Here is a 7,708-nt window from a genome sequence, read left to right as displayed (position 1 = left end):
AAACACGTCCAAGTTGCAGGAGAAGATTAAGAAAATTTATGACAGAAAAGTGAAGGCGGACAAATTTTAGTTAGATGATGTGGTACTGAAGTGGGATGCAAGGAATGAGGAAAAGGGTAAGCATGGTAAGTTCGAGAATCTCTGGAAAGTTCCTTTCAAGATTGCAGGATATCTGGGTTAGAATGCCTTTCTTCTGAAGGAAATGAACGGGGAAGATTGTCCAGGAGGGCCGATCAATGGTCGGCTGCTCAAGCGGTACCACTTCTGAGTTGTTTCTGCAGTTTCCATTGTCACTGTAAATACCATTTTATTTCAGTTTTGGTTAGAGTTTGTCAAGTCAGTCTTCGAGTCATTTTAAGATCAAATTTGAGTCAGTTTTTCGGTCATTTTGGTTTCATAATTGAGTCGGTTTGAGTCAGGATTCAGTCAATAAATGAGTCAGAGTCTTGTGTTGTTTTTTGAAATAATGACTCCATAGTCCAATGGACGAAGGCACTGTCTAGCTCTTCCAGAGATCTGTTGTTCTTGGCACCTCCAAGGAGCTACCATCCCCCATTGGAGCCAATGTTAGAGTCGATCTTGTCAGTCCTCCGTCAGAGATCAAAACTCTTTCTGCATCTCATTTTTAGGTGTCTCACTCCATTCACTCAACTGCATTCCGCTAGGGGTATGCCATCATCTGACTAAAGGGTCTTGTCAGTTCATTCCCCTCATGTCTTGTACCTGTTGGCTTAGGTCTTTTCATCAATGTTTATTAAAATCCATGACAGTCAATGTTTGATCTTTTAATGGACAAGAGTCATTTCAGTCATTTAGTCTAGGGGTTAGTCAATTTGGTCTTCAACAATGTCCAATAAAGCCATGCAGGCCAGAGGGAGGCTCTTAAAAAGTTGTGATTCAAAGATTTTCATCGTTATGTTGATAGATTATGACTATTCTTCAAAACTCCGTTTTGAAGAAAAGTCAAGAGTTTGTCATTTGTAATAATTTTCAAAAGTTTTTCAGTTGATCTCTTCAGGTGTAGCCCTAGTCTCCTTTGCAAAACTCCATGACAATTATCCCTGCAAAAAAAAATTTCCAAGAATTTCGTCATTTCGACCAAAAAATCAAGGAGGAAACAAAAAGACAGGGTTGTATTAATTGTGAAAAAGTGTCAATTTCAAAACATTACAAAAATGGGTTTTGAAGAACCAAAAATCAAATCAATGTCTTTATAAGCTTTTGCCATGAAGATCAATCTCATTTTTCATATCAAGGTCAAAGAGAAGCATTTCAAGGTGATTGGGTGAGCCAGCGCACGTTGTGGGTGAAGTTGGAGGTGTCTTGACAGGCGCGGTGCACAGGCAGAGTGGCGTGGCACACTAAGGGAGTGCGGCGCACTGGGCATGACCACACAGTGTTAAATAACACGTGTGCGGCGCACTCAAACGGTGCGATGCACTGGGTATGCGGCGCGGCGCATTGGGTATGCTGCGCGGCGCATACACATAAAGGCCCGATTTTGCTCAGAATTGCAACAAATTGCCTTTTAATCCCTTGAATTTGCCAGGTGGGGTCGATCTCTCAGTGTTTCATTCATTTTTGTGTTAGTATGATGATGGTTTATGGCTGCTTATGGTTGCAACAAAAACTCTTAAACCCTACCACTTAAAGTCATCAAAACAATTGTTGTTAGGGTTGCAAATTCATTGTGTTGGTGCCAAGGTTCCTCCTCCATTTCATTTTTCCTTTCTTTCCATCGTTCCCCTCTTCCCTATTCCATTTTTCCCATTTTTCCCTATCCTAAAACATTACTAAACTCCTATTCCCTATCCCCTCCACTCATTTGTCAAATATAAAACCCCAAAATCCTACCTTATATAAATTTCCCCAAACCCTCCTACATGTCCCTAAACAAAATTTCTCCCCATAGTCCCTAATCCCTTCATATTATTCCCCTTCCTAACAGTCCCTTGTTGCATTTTTCCCCTTGGTGGCAGATTTCAACACATCACAAAAGCAGTCCAAGCACAGTCCATATACAACAGCATCTTTTCTTCAAGGTATTTGGTATAGCAGTCATGGCATCTGAGCATTCATCGGATTATGAAATGGAAACCCAAAGTGACTCATCCTCGGAAGAACAGGCTCCCCTGAGGCCTCATAAAAGTGGCAGACATGTTAGAGAAGAACCAGCCACCCTTACAGAATTGCAGGCCTGCCCTCTTGCTATGTCGTGTTTCCAACATCTGTCATGCTTTGAGTTTTGTCAAAGGGTGGCTAGTGTTCTATTTCATCATGAGTTGGCTCGTATTTTTGTTCTTCACTTACATGGAGATCACGCTATCTTAGCCGGTGTCACTTTCACACTTACACCAAAATTTGTCTCATTAGCAACCGGCATACTGAACGTTGGAGAACCATGGAACAAGAAGCAGAAGATTGATCGGCAGCATTATGAGCCATACATAAAAACCGGTTTCTTGAGGCAGCTCAAACGAGTGTTTCCATTCCGATATCTGAAAGACGAATATGCTCCACTAATGAAGTTAATCATGAAATATTTTAGCTATGAGGGACGGTTCTCTCGTTTATATGCTTATCACATCAGGTTGCTCATGCATTTCACAAGGGTACAGATGATGGACATTCTGTACTTCATTTTCCGGAAAATAGAGAGGATGAACACCTTTATGCAGCACAAAACCCCTCAGCAGCAACTTAACAGTGTTTATCATTTTTCTCTTATTAAGATTTTGGTGGTTCATCAACTGGGATTACAGGGCATTACTTGGGATGATTTCATCTCCCGTGACCTCTTCAGAGCTTCACAGGGATTATCAGAGGTCAAGTATGAGACAGGTGGTCCTTCTCATCAGTATGAGCGCCATGAGACCGCTAGTGTGCCGGTATTCATCACATATCAGAAGGGGACTAGACCTTCGTTTGTAGCAGCAAAGCGAGTGCTATCTCCACCCGGGGTGGAAGGGGCCTCACTTCCGACATCAGCACCATAGGTACAGGACAGAGGCAAAGAGCCAATGCATGATGAGGGGCCTTTAGGTGAGCGAGAGACTGACTTCATTCTCGTTCAGGAGGATGACACAGACATGCGCCTACAAAATGCACAGCTTAGAGAGATCATAGAGGAGCAGCGGGCAAACATTGAGGACTTGACTCACAACTTAGAGAAAGTTGAGTGGGTCATAAAATACTTGGAGCAGAGGAAAAAACAGCTTGAGGATCAGCAGGAGGTGAGGGAGTTACAAAACATCTGGCAAACTCGACAAGCTGCCCAAAGGAGGAGAATTGAATTCACTTCATTAGAGCAACAGATTAATGAGGATCGGGAGTCTAATCTCGAGAGAGTCAACATCCACTTGGAGAGACTACTGGACAAGGCCGATAGGGACAATGCATTGCTGAGACACATGGCTTTCCACTACAGGGCACGGAACAAGGTTTGCGAGGCACGGATAAGGAACCTAAAGGAAAAATTAAAGAAGGCAACAAGGAAGAAAAAGAGGCAAAGGGAGCATGATCGTCTTCAGATGTTGGCCGAAGCCTCTTTAGCTCAGCATGAAACTTGATGGAGAAACTCCAACCCAAATTTCAAGAAATTTGGGGCATTTTGGCATTTTGACAAATTTTGGTACAAAAATAGGGTTTTTCTCCCTATGCGCCGCACCACTGGCGCGCACTTATGCTAGGGAGCTCTAAATGGAAAAAAGTTTATATTTTTGGATTTGGCATGAAAAATCATGACTGCTGGTGCATGTCCAAGAAGTTTTGGAAAGTTTTGAGTCCTCGGGAGGTCAAAAACACTCAAAAAATGACCTCACTGCCCCTATTTTGACACACAGGAAGCAGTTTTGGGAGATTGAGGTTTTGGAGGGGCAAATGGGCACCAAATTCAGAAATTCCAATTGGGTTGGAAAGTATATGGGCAGTGATTTATAAGAAGCACACTTGGGCTCAATTTGGACTTTAGGAAGTGCCTCAAAACTAGCTCCAAAGTGGCGCGACGCATACAGTTTTTGGCGCGACGCACAGAGACCCAAAGGCCAAAATCACTTCCACTCCGCGAAATTTCGATTTGCAATTTTCTCCAAGTGGGCCCGTTCATTAACAATATACTTTTACTAGCATCAAAGGTAAAGTTTATAAAATATTTTTCATGAAAGGTTGGCTTCTATCCAAGTGAAAAAATGAAGGTGAACAGTCGCCCATAAAATCTACGCTCATGTTTGCTTTTTTCTAATTGGTCCTCATAGAAATTAGATGTAACTGCTGATGGTTGGCTCTTCATTTCCTGGGTTGATCGACTTTCTCATGGAAAAATTATTTATTGTATTGAGAGTCATTTTGTAATGGTTGGTTGGAATTTCTGGGAATAGCGTGGGAGAGAAAACTCAGCTCTGCACTGTACATTTTGGCCAGGGAATTAATAAAAATGATGCAGCTCTGATTCATGAGATTCATGTGGTATGATGTTTAGTAGATGTTTCTTCTTTCTGTTTCATATGTGTATTTGTTATGTTTTTTACAGTCCATTCATAACCATTTCCAGTTGAATACTTTAAAGTAAGAAAGGCGCAATCCATGTTCATTGCTCTGCCTTGGTAAGGTATTCATGCTATGTGTTTATTCTTCCATTTGAAGAGGATTCATTTGTTATGCCCTTTTCAACCTCTTAACTGTCTTTCCATTCCATATTACTTCACTCTTACTGCTAAACCTCCTACCTATCTTGCCTCACGAAATATTTTGTGTCCTTGATTTAATTTCCCAGCTCAGGTTTTCCTTTGGTCCCTTACAACCCAGAAATTCAGTCATTCAAAAAAATTTCCTCTTTCATATCTATTTACTAGCCTAAAATCAATATCCATTTTAAAGTCATCCTCAGACCTTATTCGTTTATTTTTAACTGAGCATGACGCAGAGAGAGCCCTCTCCTGTCCTCATAGGGCTAGCTACGAGGCCAAGCGTGGTTTGTGGTTACCCTAAATTTTGCCTTCCTTCAGCCTAAGGAAGATTTAGGCCCTCACACTTGGAACAAATCTTCTTTCATGACTAAATTCTGGCAAAGGGTCTTCACCCTTTGATCTTCGTTTACATCTTTATTTCTTTGCAAAATCTGCAAATGCTCATTTGCTCCTCTATGTGGATTTGGAGCTGGAAAAGAAATGGAACAATGAGCTCCTGCTTCATCAAAATGTTGCTCAACCTCTAATTTGGAAACTTCAGAGGCTAACAACTCAATCATCCTAGCTAATTCATCAATCTCAGGCTCTAAGGATGATGAGGATTCACCTCCCTGACTTCTCCCTTCATCATCACCTTCGAGTTTGTCTGCAGCAATGATATTTGCTTCTACCTCAAAGGATGCATCTTGCATATCAACCAAAGAAGCACATCCTCTTTCCCTTACCAGCAGGCAGAACTGAGAGTTGAAGGCATTAGCATTAGTTATCATGGCAGAAGCAGGGGCTGGTCTTACTTCAACTGGCATTCTGCTGTACATGTGATTAAATCTGATGTTAAATTCAGACAGCAGCTCACCATCTTCTCTCTGCAAGTTCCCAAATTCATCATGATAATAGAACAGATCTTTATTATTTCCCCAGTGCTTTAAAAATACATCATCTAGGGCCTCAATGTCTGCAATGGACCTAGGGGGTAAATTTCTAAACCATTTTCTAGCTTCCCCATCTAGGCTTTGGACAAAAAACCTCATCCAGACATCCTCTTCATTGATATCTAGGTTATCAGCATAACTATAAAAGGCTTCTAAATGCTATTCAGCTGTTACTCCTTCTCCAACAGTAAACTTAGGCATATATTCTTGATAATCTCATGCAAGCATGGAATTCAAAGGGGTAGGCAAGACTAAGGGTCCATACCTAGCAGCAACTATTCTTTCTATCTTTGTGAGGGCTTGCTGGCTTGCCATGACTGAGGTATACGAAAGGGATACTGGTGGACTGAGTGGAATGAATCAATGAAAATAATGACAGAAATAGAGGAATATGATGGGCAGCCTGGATGCTTTTTACAACTGAGGTCTGAAAGGGAAATGAATGACAAAGGATCTGTATGAATCTCTAAAGGTATTTCTACACTAGAAGAGATACATAAAAATTATTTAAGGCTTACCTGACCCTGTTGCTCCTTACTGCAATATTTTCTTCTGCTTAATGGTCTTTCTTGGGATCAAGCACTGGTTCAGCTGGTGATTTCTGAAGATTTCTCTGAGCACGCCTCACCAACAGTGCCAGAACTTCAATGTGGAGTCGCCAAAGGCTGGTCTTCCTCCAATGGAGTCACTAGATAGATGATTACAACCAAAAACTGTTTTCAAACCTTGTATATCATCAAAGCTTGAAACTGTGTCGTTCTCCCAGGGAAGTTGAGCTTCAATCTCCTCTCCTCGGCAATGGTGCCAATTAATGTTATCACTCCAAGAAACTCTCTTAGGTTGTATCTCGGAGATGCTCGGGAACATTACAAACTCAACAAAAATGTTGGAAAATGGTGGATGAATGAAAGAAATGCTGCATATTCAAGCTAGATAACCGCTTCTACTGTGCCTAACCCCAGACATGGGTGAACACCCCCAAACTACAAGGCTTTAGACCACCATTTACTCACAATTTGAGGATTAAGTAGACATGGAGAATACTGACCACACTAGCAGATGCACAAGACCCTGTGATGGCTAGCTGCAACCAGTTAAAAGCTTTGTAAATCTGTTTCCTAATGCACAGATAGGATGACAACTCTCTGGCACTAAAAAACCATAAACCTGCATACAAATTCAATGATACAAGCTAGATTCTAACACAGAGGTGGGATGACAACCCCTCTAATGTTAAACATCTACAGCACATGAACCAATGCATAACAGGCACAGCCTGGAATAAAAAAGAAGAAGTGGAAAGTGAGCAATTAACAACAAAATAAGCTTGCATTAGCTAAAAATGAAGACCAGACGTTGCAGGTATCACAATAGTTACAGTCTCCAGAAGTTGAAGCTTACAACAAAATAACATTCATCAACCCCTTACATTATGTTTCTGGGTATATATATAGAGGTTGATTTACAAAAACAGTCTGCTAAACTATGCGTGAAGGGGTCATAATGGACCACCAACCACATTTACAATCTGAAAAGGGCCTCTGCTGCAGTTTGACTGCTTTAATGGATGAATTTGATCTTTCTGGTGCTCTGCAGTCCTTCTCGGGCAGGTGGAGTAAATAATGAATGAAATTCCATGCCTGATAAATGCTCGCCACTGCTCGAGGTCGTCCTCTTTGTCCTTTAGCGATGCTCTTCTTTAAATGCAGTTGGTAAGGAATAATGGCTCAAAGTGCTTGATCTGGCCTTCTTCCTCCTTAGGAAGCACGAAACAGGTTAAAGGAATAAAGATTTCATGACGGAGGCGAACACAGGAGGAGAAAGATTAATAGCTGTCGATCCGCAAATCAATGGCGGAGATCACATGATGAGGGTTATCGAGAGGTTTAATAATCGAGATAGACGAGAGCCGTCAGATCAGGGTGCAGATGATCCGATGGCCTTCGCACGAGGAAAATGCGCAGAGATTAACGCGTGGAAGAACGTATTGGACGGGCGGTTTCACGGGCAGCGATATTCCCCGCACCACTTTCGAGCCCAAGGCGGTTTCCGTATAACGGGCCGCGATCCAATACCAAAGCGCTGCATGGC

This window comes from Pinus tabuliformis, chromosome 5_1 (genome assembly GCF_031772625.1).
Source record: "Pinus tabuliformis cultivar Carrire ecotype Pingquan chromosome 5_1, CPIR1, whole genome shotgun sequence".
In the NCBI taxonomy this organism is placed as follows: domain Eukaryota; kingdom Viridiplantae; phylum Streptophyta; class Pinopsida; order Pinales; family Pinaceae; genus Pinus; species Pinus tabuliformis.
This window is presented reverse-complemented; position numbering follows the sequence as displayed.